This window comes from Callorhinchus milii, unplaced genomic scaffold, assembly GCF_018977255.1.
Source record: "Callorhinchus milii isolate IMCB2004 unplaced genomic scaffold, IMCB_Cmil_1.0 Scaffold16, whole genome shotgun sequence".
Classification (NCBI taxonomy): Eukaryota; Metazoa; Chordata; class Chondrichthyes; order Chimaeriformes; family Callorhinchidae; genus Callorhinchus; species Callorhinchus milii.
Window position 1 is genome coordinate 9,297,524 of NW_024704757.1, and position 14,857 is coordinate 9,312,380.

The following is a 14,857-nucleotide window of genomic DNA, read 5'->3' on the forward strand; positions in this document are numbered from 1 at the left end:
TCCTGCTCCATTACATTTTAACTGCTGCCTGTGTTGCATGGAGAACAAGGAGTGACTGTACTTATGGCTCTTTTTAAAAAAAATGATTTGGTCAATCAATCCATGACTGGATTGTGAGACACCACAATGTGCATTTGGCTGCTGCGTTTTGCCCACAAATATACAGTCAATTCACTTTACAGTGTATTCCGTGAAGTGCTTTGAGACGTTTAGCAGATGTGCAAAGCGCTATATCAAATGCAAGGATTATTTTTTTTTTAATTTACAAGAGTTCAAAAGGGGATCTGCCATGAAGGTAACCAGAGAGGAGACTAATGTGTTGTCAGCAATGCTACCCGAATTATTTCTTGGGGGCAGAGGGTTTATTTGACCATTTAAATCACTTTGCATCAGACCCGTTCAGCGAGAATGGTGTGACGAAACTGATCGCAGTCTGATCTGGAGCTGCCAACTGAAGCAACTGAGCTGGAGCAACAACTGCCTCCTCAGGAAAATCAAAGGGAACGAGTATGAAGTAACACTATATTTATGATCCCATGGTACTGTAAAAGTAAGGGCAAAGGGCATTTCTTATTCTATACTGTACTAGCTCACACCAAGCATCGGAACACTTATTTACAACAACAACAAAGAGGGGAAGATTCCAGAGGAGTAAGGGGATAGGCCGAGTGGGGACCAGGAGATGAGAGCCACTCCGCCACCATGGCGGTTATGTCGAGGGGTATGATGGAAGGTGTAGCCGGGTGGTGTGGCCTCTGTCAGGGGGAAGGTGTCGCCTGGAGTGATCCAGATTTCAGTGAGGGCAAGAATATCGATGCTTGTTTATCGTCGACAATGTGTTTTGGATGGTGAGTGTTTTGTTGGGAGAGGGATTTTGTAGGCCGATGCGGAGGGGAATGTGGGGTGGGGGTCGATCATCATGGGGAGAGAGGAACAATCTTATAGTCAGAGTGAGTCCAGGCTGAGAGATTCAAAGGTGAAGTCACAGAAGAGTCAGCAATGGCTCGCGGCTCAGGTAGGTGGGCCGCTTGGCATTTACGCTTTGCTACTATACAAACACTCTTGTGACTGCAAGAAAGAACTTGCATTCATAGCACCATTTCTGATGCTCGGTCACAAGAAACGATCATCAATTGTTTTTATGTGCAAAATGGTCGCTGCCACTTTGCATACAACAGCCATCGTGTGACAGACTTAATTTGGAGGATTGTTGGTCTAGGACACTGGGCAAAACTCTTTTCAATTCGTGCCATGGGATCTTTAATATAATAATAATAATCCTTGCATTTAATATAGCGCTTTTCACGTCTTCTAGATGTCTCAAAGCGCTTCACAGTGAATTGACTGTATATTTGTGGGCGAAACCCGACAACCAATTGCGCACAGCAGTGTTCCACAAACAGTCGTGGTTTGAAGTGACCAATTTTTATTATTTTTTTCTTGAGGGATTACTATCAGGCATGTGGAGTAAGGAAACTTGCCCAAGGTTTTGCCCTGCCGGGAATCAAACCGAAGTCTCTCGCTTGCTAGGCGAGTGGTCTTAGCACTGACCTACAGGACTCCACAAAATATCCACAAAAATGGCAAAAATGAGCAAAAATATTACAGGTCACACAAAGCAATAACTAAATTAAACACTTATGTGCATATGGTTCTGTATATCCATGTCTAACTGCCAGACTGTTGCATAAGCTCTTTCCTAAACAAATATTTTGGATCAGAAAATCAATGTTTCACGCAGCAGTAGATTCCTAGAGAAGGCAATTAAAACTGGGTCATTGCCTGCAGAAAGGGTGAAGGAATTTCTGATGTGAAAATATTTAACAATAAAACACATCTTCCTCTTGTCAAAAAATGTTTTTAAATAGTCCTGGAAACACTTTGTAACAATAACTTTACATTTGTGCAGCACGTTTCATGTCAGGAAGATGACTCAAAGGGCTATTGTTTTTGAGTAATGTTACACAAAAACAAAAATCAGCTTCAGAGCAGTGTATTGTCAGCTTGATACAAGTTGATTATGTTTTTTTAAAAAAGAAGTCTTTATCTGGTCAAACCATATGGACCAGGAAGGTCCCCATTTGAGGATTAGTCAGTGTGTATTGAGCTGATCTGAGGCAATGTAATAATAATAATCCTTGCATGGAGTTGATGAAATGAATGGACTGTGTATTTTGTGGGCGAAACGTGGCAACCAATTGCACAGAGCAGTGTTCCAAAAACAGCCGTGGATTAAGTGACCAAATTTTAGATAAACAGAGGTGTGTGGAGTAAGGACATACGCCTAAGGTTTCGTCCTGCCCAGAAATCGAATGTGGGTCCTCTCGCTTGCAAAGCGAAGGTGCTAACCACTTCGCTATGGGGCTCCTGTACCGGGAGTAGTATTGGCTATTCGTTATCTGCAGGTGTGAATGACAGATGGAAAATGGGCTCCTCGGTGACTCCCCTCTCTCCTTCACCCCGGGCTCCTCTGTGATACCTTCAGCTAAAGCGGCTAAAAGCAGCACACACACCAACCTCTCAGAGAAATGTGTTTATCTCTTATGCTTGCAAGTATTTTCCCTCTTCCCTATCCTGTCCAAAATATTTTGGAGCTCTCCTCTGTTGAAACTTGGCAAGCTACGCAAAGGAGTGTGAGCAAACTGAACAGCGCCAACACCCCTCCGGCAATGTTAGCCCGTCAGCATGTTTACAACGCACAGATTTATGGCTTGCAAGGAAAAATACAGATCCACTCACTTTATAATTCTGTAATGATACTATGCATTGGTAGACGGACTTTGAAATGAGTTCATGTTTCTTCCCTTCCCCCATCTGTAAAGAGAAGTCAGTCCACTTCTCTATACAAATGGGAATCAGTTACTGTAGCATTTTCACTTCCCTTTCAGGTCAGGTCTGGTCAACTGAGACGAACTCACACTGATGTCCATCGATCCCAGATGGTGCAATCACTCCCAGTATCTCCATCTATGAGGACCCAGCAGCGGCTACACAAGGAGCGATGCTCAAGACTTAGTGGTTCCACTCATAGTATATAGCCAGAGAATTCATTTAAAAGAGGATTCATCACATGGAGGCCACTCTGGTCAAAGCTAATGAAGGAAATTCTAATGAACCAAAAGCAATGCAAACCACATTCTCATCTTGTTTTTCTGTACTCTGGATGTCCTGAGCAGTGGGCCCTCCACACAAATGAGTCATTCACCTCATGACAGCTTTGAGATGCTTTGACGTGAAAAAGCACCACAAAAATACAATTTATTTTTCAACGCTGTTTCTTAATCAGTTATCTGGTTAAATTCCTTTTTGATTTAAGTTAACTGAAATGTTATTAACTATTTGCGGTGTGAGTTCACACAATGCATCTAAAATAAGGGCGAAGGGGAATTTCCTGCAATTATTGCTCACTTGAAGTTTATCAAGTCTGTTCTTGAATCCATTTGATAATCAAAGCTGCGTTCAGTTTATGGATTAAGATAAGATCCCATTCTTATCTTAACCTGAGACATGTGCTGCCTGTTCTTTGGGACAGAAGTTCATCAATACAGCATTTTGTTGCTGTCCTATTCACTGCTTTGAGATGAAATCAATGTTACAGTGATCGAGAACATAGTCCTCTTCCCTCCCCTGCCCATTTATTTTATTTTTCTTCCATTTCAGAGCTATTTGCAAGACCTCATTGGCGCAAATGGTTGCCTACAAAAATAATATGCCCACATGACAGTAATTACTTGAAACACTCAAAAGGCAATTTAGACTTGCTAAACTGCACTGAAAATGCAAGTTTGTTCTTTCCAATAAAATACCGCTCCTTAAAGCTGTCCTCACAAATCAAGGCTCTAAAGCCTCGTTTTTCTCGAACACCTTAATATGGTGAAGACAGAGTACCCAAATCTGCATACACTATTCCAAATATGGCTTCTTCAGTCATCCATATGAGGTTAGAATAACATCTTTCAATTTCAGAGAAACACAAAATGCAAATTGCCCCCTTCTGTGTGATAAAATCCTATGATTTTATGACTTGTCAATAAATGTTGCCAAAATGTGATCTGGAAACTTTTAAGCATGGTGACTGTTTTCCACATGTGTCAGTCTCCCAGCTGTCCAAAAATAAAGTACTTAATAACTTTGTAAAAACAGCCTGACCTTGAATGGAAACCTTCACTTAAAGATCAATATTTACACCCTGATCCTTTTCCTTCACCGCTTCTGATACTGTGTACAGTAAATAAAAATAATCCTTGCATTTTATATAGCGCCATCACGTCTTCTTTGTAGCTTCTTTTTCCTCAACTTGCACTACCTTACGTTTAGCTAAATCAAAATCAATCTGCTATTCCATCACCCATCTGCTTCAATTGGACCACACCTGCCTGAATGTTATGTGTAATAAAATGCGAACAAGAAAGCATGAAAAGAATATTTTGCCCACAAAATATACAGCCGATCCACTTTACAGTAAATCCCACGTAGCGCTTTGAGACGACGTGATAAGGTGGTATATCAAATGCAAAGATTATTGTTGGCAGCAGTGGTAGTAATGATATTACTAAAATTAAATCAATAGGATGCGCTCATCGTTTTGGTCAACAAACCTAACAGCACTCTTAATATACAGCACTGCGTGTAAAAGAAAGCCGACGCTCCTTCCTACACATACTCACACAGTAAGGGGCAGAAACCTTGGTAAGGGGCAAGTTTCCTTACTCCACACACAGAGCCTCATGATAATCCCTCCAAAACAGAGAACAATCAATAGTAAATTGGCCATTTTCAATCCACGGCTGTCTGTGGGGACGGGACGCCGCTGTGCGCAATTGGCTGCCGCGTTTCGCCCAACAAAAATCTGCAGCCAATTCGCTTTACAGCCTATTCTGTGAAGCGCTTCGGGACATCGCGAAGAGGTGAAAAGCGCCGTATCAAATGCGAGGATTATTATTATTATTATTATTGTTATAGTATTACAGTTGGAAAGGCATTTAACCATCTGGCCTGGGGGGGGGGGGTCCTTCAATTGCACATCATACTGTGTACGAATTTTGGCATCAGAGAGCACCAGGAGGCCATGTCCATGATGTCCATGGTGGTGCCCACGATGGTGCCCGGGCGGGTGGGCACGAGTTCCCTTACTGGAGCTCTGCACAAGTGCCCCCACCCCCACCCCCACCCCACCCCCTCCCCCTCCCCCTCCCCGGGCCCTCGGGACAGTCGCGACAGCGAACAGCCGCACTCTCACCCACTCACCAGCGCGAAGGGCGGACGCGGCCGCCCCGCGACTGCAACGATCCGACACACAGGTCTCGACAGCAAACGCCGCATTGGCCTCGAGATCGGCAACAGCGCCGCGAGTCCCACCGCCGCTCTGCCCACTCCGCCCCTCTGTGCTCACTGTCCGTCCGCTCTGCCCACTGTGGTCACTGTCCCTCTGCCCACTCCGGCCGCTCTGTGGTCACTGTGGTCACTGTCCCTCTGCCCACTCCGGCCGCTCTGCCCACTCCGGCCGCTCTGCCCAGTCTGGTCACTGTGCCCTCTGGTCACTGTGCCCTCTGTGGCCGCTCGAGGTGCCCCTGAAGTCCGAGCTCCCGCCGAGAGAGAAAATGTGGGGCTGCGGGACACGAGTTGGCGAGTACGTGGACGTGTAGATTCCTCCTCCGTTATCCACCCACTCACTCACACACTCACTCACACACACACCGCGCGATCCACAAGACCACGTCAAAATGCGCCGCACGTAAATCACGTAGAGCGCGAAACCTCCACTGGAGGAAATAAACAGCACATCCACCGATCACAACGTCCTGTACGTGACCTGTCACTGAGAAACACACCCACAACACACACACAACTACACCCACACAACACCCCCCCACACAACACACCACACACCCACACACACCCACACAACACAACACACACACACAACTACACCACACGCACACAACACACCCCCACACAACACACACCCCCACACAACACACCACACACCCCCACACACCCCCCCCACACACCCCCCCACAACACACACCCCAACACACCCCCCACAACACACACCACACACACCCCCACACAACACACCACACAACACACACCCCCACACACACACCCACACAACACAACACACACAACACACACCCACACACACACAACTACACCACACGCACACCACACACCCCCACACAACACAACACCCCCCCCCACAACACACACCACACAACACCCCCAACACACACACCCACACAACACACACAACACCCCCCCACAACACACCCACACCCACCACACACCCACACAACACCCCCCACAACACACACACCCAGGAAGGAAGTCAAAGTCCTTTCACCACTCTTTATTCAGTGCCAAAGATTTGGCACTGTGTGACCATGTCCCTTTGCCTTTGTGTTTCATTGCCAGGCGGCACGCGCAGGCTTTCGAATATGTTCGTGAAATATTGCACTATTATTCCTGGTTAAAAAAAAATTATAATGGGCTTTCATAGATAATTAGGCGTTTGCCCACAAAATACACAGTCACTGCACTCTACAGGAAATACAATACAATGAGATGCTTTTGCGGCATTCTCCCCGCACGAAAGGTACTGTATCTAATGTAAGGATTATTATTATTATAATTACCGGCATGTTTTTATAAAGCGGCCATTTGCACCCAGCAAGGTTCCACAGAACAACAAGGAGGGGAGATGAATTTACCGGAAATTCTGCTTCTCTTTCTAAAGAGTGAAAAGAGAATGTAGTCCATCCCGGTGTTCTGGCCAGCGTCCGTCCAGATAAGCTAATCATTCAACTCATGGTTATTTTTTGAAACTTTGCTTTTGAGCAAAATGCCAACCGTATTTAACAACAACATCACCACTCGGGACTGTGATCCCTATCTTTTTGATCATGTCTTTGGTCAGCGCCCTTAAATTCCCCTTCCTCTCCCCTCACTGCTTAGTGCTCCCTATCATCCACATAAAACTCTTCAAAATGTTCATCCTTTGTGAAAGGTGCTATATAAATACATGTTGTTGCTGCAGGTCAAGGTAAGGGAGTCGATAGATCCACTGAGAGATGCGCCGGGTAGAATTATCAAGATCTCTACAGAATGGATTTCACTTCTTCACAAAGTAAGCCAATACCCTTTGCCGTCCAGTTCTTCTCCAATGCTTGCACATTACATGAATAATAAAATTGACCTCATCCTCCATATTCCCATTATAAAACACCCTGTTTAATTCAGAAACAATGTCATTTTTATTGCACCTCATCACATTGACATATCGCCAAACTCTTTGCATGTAATCACTGACAAATGCAGTGTTTGTTCTTGTCCGCTTATCGTCTCTCTCGAGAGCTTGCCCTATGCAAAGGGCATGATATAGATGCAAGTTGTAGTTGTTGGATAGTGTGTGGCTGTTTACCAGTTTATTAAGAGTTAAATGTAAATAGCATGTGCATGTCCTCCTATGGCTTTTGTGTCTGTGTACTTTTTCTTCTCTCCCTGGAACAAGGACATGCACGATGATTTACACTGTAAGGGTTATTCAGCTTTGGTCATTATTATGCTGAGGTTGCAGTATAACTAATCTACCAAATGCTGTTCATAATGAGAAAGAGTGAAAGGAACAGAATAACCCTCTTTATCTCTGTTTCCCACATTGTATCTAATTAGCAGTGTAAAATTCAGGATGTGATCAACAGCCTATTGTTCGAATGAGGTTCTTTGTTCTAACATCTTGACGAACATGATGAACATGTACCAAGCAACCCGAGAAAGATAAGCACCATTTAATAATCTTTACGTTATAAAACTTTGTATCCTTGAATCTTTGCATCATTGTCACTGGTGTTTGGTATAAATCGAACTCAAAACAAAAGAGTAGAAAGCCTGTAAAGTCAGAACAACTTACACTTAAAATATTTACTAAATCAATAAAGCTTTTTTTAAACAAAATGTATCCATTTATTTGTTGATATATATTTACTCTCGTCTCAGACAGTATCAAACCCATTCGAGGAAACAAGACGCAACATGTTATTATCCCGTTACAGGATGCAACAGACCCAGCCCCTTGTGGCAGGGTTGGGGGGGGGGCACTGCGCACTCCACTTTGGTGAAGGGACCAAGGCTGCCCTTTGGAGGGCGCAGATACAAATGGGGTCTTGTACTTCCCCTTCCCCCTTCTTAGTGGGGAGTGTAGACAGGATCGCAGCACACAGGTTGCGCACACATTTTTTTGGGGACACTCCCTTTAAGATAGTCAGGAGTTGTCCCTGTGTGCACTACATTCATGTTTGCGCTCACACACACCCTGATAAGGTGCACTTGCTGCTTTCAGATGACGCCCAGATGTGCACCGTATGCACACGTTTACCTAAGCACACATAAGGAAACCTCACAAATACAAATCCATACACCTACATTATATACCTGGCCAGTCCTACCCCAGCGTACCCCTCAGTACGTGGTCCCTGATCATAGAATCATAGAATTATACTGCACAGAAAGAGGCCATTCGGCCGATCGTGTCTGTGCCGGCTCTTTGAAAATGCTATACAATTTAATCCCACTTCCCCACTCTCTACCCATAGCCCTGCAAACATGTCCTTCCTAAATAATTATCTACCTTTCTCTTAAAAGCTGTTATCGAATCGGCTTCCACCACGTTTTCAAGCAATGCATTCCAGATCCGAACAACTAGCTGCATAAAGAAATTTCTTCTTACCATCTCTCTTGTTTCTTTTAACAACTATTTTATATTGGTGTCCTCGGGTTACCGATCCACCCGCCAGTAGTGGAAGTAGTTTCTCCTCGTTCACCCTGTCGAATCCCCTTATAATTTTGAAAACTATTTCTATTAAGCCTCCCCTTAACCCTCTCTGCTCCAAGGAGAATCCCAGCTTCTTTAGCCTCTCCTGATATCTGAAGTCCCTCATCCCTGGTACCATCCTGGTAAATTTCCTTTGCGCCTTCTCCAATGCCTTGACATCCTTCCTAAAGTGTGGTGCCCAGAACTGAACACAGTATTCCAGCTGAGGGCTAAACACTGCTCTATAAAGGTTCATCATAACTTCCTGACTTTTGTACTTTATGCCCCTATTTGCAAAGCCTAGTATCCCGTATGCTTTTTTACCAGCTTTATCTACCTGCCCTATCACCTTCAAAGATTTACTTATATGAACCTCCAGGTCTCTCTGTTCCTTCAACTCCTTTAAGATTATATCGCCTCTCCTCATTCTTCCTCCCAAAATGCATCACGTCACATATCTCCACATTAAACTTCATCTGCCACGTGTCTGCCCATTTTACCAGTCTGTTTATGTCCATTTGCAGTTTGTTACTATCCTCCTCACTGTTTACTACTTTCCTAGCTTAGTATCATCTGCAAACTTGGAAATTTTACTCCTATACCTAAGTTCAGGTCATTTATATAGATCAAAAACAGCAGTGGTCCCAATACTGACCCCTGGAGGACACCACTACACACTTTCCTCCAGTCAGAAAAACAACAGTTCACCACCACTCTCGTTTCCTGTCTCATAGCCCCGTTCTCTATCTATGCTGCCACTGTCCCTTTAATACCGTCGGCTTCTATTTTGCTTACAAGTCTCTTATGTGACATTTTATCAAATCCATATAAACGACATCAACTGCACTGCCTTCATCCACCCTCTCCGTCACTTCATCAAAAAACTCTTATCAGGTTTGTTAGACATGATTTCCTTTAACAAATCCGTGTTGGCTGTCCTTTATTAACCGACCCCAGCATGCCCGAGTCTGAGGCAGGCCCTCTTGGTCCCCTTGTTCCACCGGAAGACCACCTATACCAATTTTATACTGCAGGTTGTTGGTGCCAGCCCTCCTGTCCTTCAAGCCTACTGAGGCTGGCTCCTTTTTCTCCACTCCACTCTTGTTGTTGTGTGATAATGATTTCCATTTTTGTCACGTGCAGAGTCCTATGAGGGATCATTTTATTCTGATGCAATATGCCTTAATAACAAGCACAGGAAAAAGCCCAGTGCAAAGTCCGTGCATGAAACATAGCCACACCTCCCCTCATTATTATTTCAATAATTTATATGTATTCATTAATTAATTCATTATTTATTATAGTCGGACTGGAAAAAACAATTCCAAAAGTCTTGTGCTATGCTTAAGATGTCACCAGACCACCTATGTGAAAATGTTTTACATTTATGTTCAGGCCTGGAGCAAAAAGCAGGAAACCTCCAGATTATTAAACAAAACAGATGAAGCTGCACCAAAGCAATGGCAATGTAAAAGCAGACATAAATGTTTGTATGTGATTCAAAGATAATCTCTGCTGGCACTCGGATATGCAATTGATCAGTAAGACAAGGGCACAAGAATGACACAGGCAGAGTGTCAACTGCACTAGTTGATATTTACCTAAGTATGAATAAGCTAAATATTTATTTCTTACTTATAAGCTCTAACATCTGCATTCTTTCCCGGCAGAGTGAAACTTTGGGCAAATTTTCTTACTCCACACGCCTCAAGAAAAAAAACAATAATAATTTAGTCACTCAATCCACGACTGTTTGTGAGACACTGCTGTATGCAATTGGCAGCCACGTTTCGCCCACAAATACACAGTCAAGTCACTTTACGTATATTCTTTGAAGTGCTTTGAGATGTCTTTGAAAAGCTCTGTATCAAATGCAAGGATTATTATTATACTATTCCTGCACAGTATTTCTTGTTTCTCCACATACTAATCTACAAGCCAAACTGAAGGATATAAATAACTTGAATTTCATAACACTTTATCTCATCAAAACGTCTCAAGGTGCTCTTCATTGTCTGAGTTCTAATTACGTATGCCACCCATTCATGTAAATGTCCCCATTTCTGGAATGGAATGCGCACTCTCTCCCTGGAGGGACGCACCCTATTTGCCTCAGTCCAGAGAATATTTGGTGCAGGCTGGCAAAAGCCAAGGCTTGGGGACCCCAGAGTGTGCTGTGCAGTTCTGTTTAACAATGCTAACATGCTAAGACCCATTGAGAATCCTATATGACAAATTTCTCACTGTATGTAGATGGGACCATCCAACTCGTTAGAGCTTTGGCTTGCAGCGTTAGCAGGAGCCAAGTGAGAAGAACAACAATACAATTACATTTGTATAGTACCTTTCACATCAGGAGGACGTCCCAAGGCGCTGGACAGTAAGTGTTTTGCACCCAACCTGGAGGTCAGGATTAGGGAGGGTGGAAGTCAGAGGGGGAAGCAGGGTGATCGAAAGCACAGGCGAAGAGAAGGGTCTTGAGATGGGTCTTGAAGGAGATGGGGAGGGGGCGAGGAGGAACTGTGGGATGGAGTTCCAGAGGGTAGGGGCAGAGTAGCAGAAGGCCCACCTGCCAATGGTGGGGCGGGTGAGGGGGGGAAGTGAAGCAGGTCTGAGCCCGCTGAGTGAAGGGAGCAGGGGTTAGGAGGTTGCAGAGGTAGGCGGGGGGAACAAGGCCATGGAAGAATTTGAAGGTGAGGACCAGGATCTTGAACTGCATCCTCTGAATGATGGGAAGCCAGTGGAGTCGGGCAACGGTTGGGGTGATAGGGTTATGGAGCCTGATGCGGGAGAGGACACAGGCTGCAGAGTTCTGGATGATCTGCAGCCTATAGAGGGAGGAGCTGGGGAGGCCGACAAGCAGGGAGTTTCAAAGTCAAGTCTCGATATAATGAAGGATTTCAGCGGACTGCAGTGTGAGACAGTGGCAGAGCTGGGCAATGTTGCAGAGGTGGGGGAAGGCAGAGCGAGTCATGGCATGGATGTGGGATAGAAAGGATAGTTGAGGGTTAAACAAGACGCCAAGCTTCCGGACTGGTGGAGTGTGCAACCATGGATGGTGATGTTGTCAGCGCCTGAGATGTGGAGGCGCTGACGGGAGCCAATCGGTCTTGTTGACGTTCAACTGAAGAAAGTTAGCTCTCATCCAGGACTTGATGTCTCACAGACATTCTGTCAGGACAGCAGTGGTCCTGGAGTCAAGGGTGGAGGCAGAGAGGTACAGTGGGGTGTTATCCGCATACATGTGGAAATTGACCCCATGTGGAAAAGAATACCCCCACTTCCAGGTCCGCCCCTCTTAAGTCACGCCGATGAGACGGGTCTACTTCAATTATGCATCGATGCCTTCTGCTTTGCCCAACGGCTTCTGGCAGCAATAATAATAATAATAATAGTATAACTCCACATTCTCACCACCCTCTGGTTAAAGAACCTCCCTCACAAGAGCAGTTTGGATGAAGAAGGCCCTTCGGCCGACCTGATCTCATTCGTCCAGAATAGCCTCCTAAACCCTCCGTCAGACCCGTCAAGTCACCCTCTTACATTCAACGCCCCTGCGGTGCGGACTTTACCAGGGCGCGGAAACCAACCTATTAGCGTTTCCCCCCCCCCCCCAACCCCCTCCTCCTCTTTCGGAACACCTCCGATAACTTTTAAACCGCCTCCGTCTTTCACCCCCGAAAAGTAAGACAAGCTCGTCCGTCCGCTGTCCGGCCAGCGGCCGCATGTCCGGCGAAGCGTATCTGCAGGGAGAAACCTTGGGCAAGTTTCCTTACTCCACACAGAGCCTAATAATAATCCCTCCAAAACCAAAAACAATAATAAATTGGTCATTTTCAATCTACGACTGTTTGTGGGACATTGCTGTGCGCAATTGGCTGCCGCGTTCGCCCACAAATATACAGTCAATTCACTTTACAGTGTGTTCTGTGAAGCGCTTTGGGACGTCCTCCCGACGTGAAAAGCGCTATATCAAATGCAAGGATTATTATTATTATTATTACGTCGCGAAGACGGGACGAGGCACTGTATCAACTGCAAAGGTTATCCATAAAACACCTCCATCGGGTGCCCACCCCCACCCCCACCCCAATGGTCTTGTCTCGGGGTGGGGGTGGGTGGGGGGGAAGCTCTCTGACCTCCTCCTGACCATTCTGGCAGCCCTTCCTCTCGCGGTCTTGCGGTCACGTCCAACTCAGGGCCCAACTCTCCGCGTGGGCCGCGGCTGATCCTCGTAGCCATGGCGACCGCAACGGTTTGGCGGGTCCTCCCCCCCCCCCTCCACCGCCCGCCCACCCACCGCCGACCTCCTCCTCCTCCTCTGGCGCCTCTCTTCACGCTTCTCTCTCGCTTGACATCAAGTTAAAAGCCTTTCACTGACTCTCTCTCTGTGTGTGTGTGTAGCGCCGCCTCCTTCCCCACCACCGGCCCCGCCAACATGTCGCCGCAGTGAAACCGGGGTGAGGGGGGAGGGGACACGCTCTCGAGGCCCAGCCGCGAGCACGAGACAACATGGCGCCCGCGCCCTCCCCCCCCCTCCACCGCCGACGCAGCCGCGTTCCGTATGAACGGGTAAAGACCGGCCGAGAAAAGCTTTCCCACCGCGGTAGCGTGGCCGAGTGGTCTAAGGCGCTGGATTTAGGCTCCAGTCATTTCGATGGCGTGGGTTCGAATCCCACCGCTGCCAGCAGTCGGTTTTTTTTTGGGTGGGAGGGAGGGAGGGGGGGGGGGGTTGAGATTTACTGAGAACCCCCCCCAAAAAAAAATGAGGACAAGACGGCTCATCGTTTAATAAATAAAAAAAAAACGACAATTTGCAATGAGGGGCTTTTTTTTTTACAATCCACCCCCGTTATATATTTTTTTCTCTCTCTCTCTCTCTCTGGTTCGCTCTCTCTCTCGCTCTCCGGCCCGAATGAAATTGCCCGCGCGGGCCACGTCGCTGGTAACGGTCCCGCGGAGCCCCCCCCCCCCGACGGACTTCCCGCTCCCCGGGGAGCGGAGGGAGGCGTCTTTCCGCTTGTGCGTCAAAAGCCGGGAAAGGGAACGCGGAAGATCCGGGGCCGGTTCCGGGGGCGGCGGTGGCCATTGGCGGCGGCGGTGGCCATTGGCGGCGGCGGCGGCCATTGGCGGCGGCGGCGGCCATTGCCGGTGGCGGCGGCGGCCATTGGCGGCGGCGGCGGCCATTGGCGGCGGCGGCGGCCATTGGCGGCGGCGGCGGCCATTGGCGGCGGCGGCGGCGGCCATTGGCGGCGGCGGCCATTGGCGGCGGCGGCGGCGGCCATTGGCGGCGGCGGCGGCGGCCATTGGCGGCGGCGGCGGCGGCCATTGGCGGCGGCGGCGGCGGCCATTGGCGGCGGCGGCCATTGGCGGCGGCGGCCATTGGCGGCGGCGGCCATTGGCGGCGGCGGCCATTGGCGGCGGCGGCCATTGGCGGCGGCGGCCATTGGCGGCGGCGGCCATTGGCGGCGGCGGGCGGTGGCCTTTGGCGGTGGCGGCCGGAGCGCGGTGCCGTTCCGTTTCGCTGTCGGTTTTTTGTTTCCGCCGCCGCCGCCGCCGGAAATCCGATCGGTGTCGTCCATACTGCAGACGGCAATTTCCCGGTGAATTTCTCCGCTCCTTCCGAATCGTTGTCGTTGAGGCAACGTTTGCAGGACGGGAGCAGTGGGTTGTTATTGCGACAGCTGCGTGAAGCGCTTTGAGTCGAGGTGAAAGGTGTTGGAGGTAACGCCCCGTGACGTGAAGATTAAATATAAATTGTTATTCCTTTCCCCCGACTGACCCTTTGTGCCAAGAAACTTTACGAGTGAAGATACGTCATTAATAATAATAATAATCCTCGCATTTGACGTAGTAACCTTATCACGTCGTGGAGACATCGCAATGGACAAGGTCTCAAGTGACTTGAGATGCAATGCTTTGATATTGTGTCCAGCATTCAGAAGGCTACGGTTCTTCAGGCACCAGCAGCTCTCCAGCATCTCGTCCATCGCTCTCATGTCAACCTCGACAGCGAGTGACCAGGGAGAGGTGGCGAGAGGGACAAGG

The 14,857-nt window shown here is 47.6% G+C and overlaps 1 protein-coding gene and 1 non-coding gene across 5 annotated transcripts in view; one reads left to right on the forward strand and one right to left on the reverse strand.

Moving 5' to 3' along the window:
• Positions 1 to 13,094, reverse strand: part of eef2k (eukaryotic elongation factor 2 kinase) — a 33,011-nt gene extending 19,917 nt beyond the window's left edge. For 2 of the 4 annotated variants that reach the window (XM_007893590.2, XM_007893591.2), the window contains exon 1: positions 5,248 to 5,825. The gene's annotated coding sequence lies outside the window, so the exon portion shown is untranslated. Of the gene's footprint in view, positions 1 to 5,247; positions 5,827 to 12,948 lie in introns of those variants that run through there. The other 2 variants (XM_042340976.1, XM_007893588.2) reach the window with 2 other exon arrangements.
• A 320-nt stretch (positions 13,095 to 13,414) lies between these two features.
• On the forward strand, positions 13,415 to 13,496 carry trnal-uag. Its single transcript has one exon. It is a non-coding gene; the product is annotated as a tRNA-Leu (tRNA).
• The last annotated feature ends 1,361 nt before the right edge of the window (positions 13,497 to 14,857 follow it).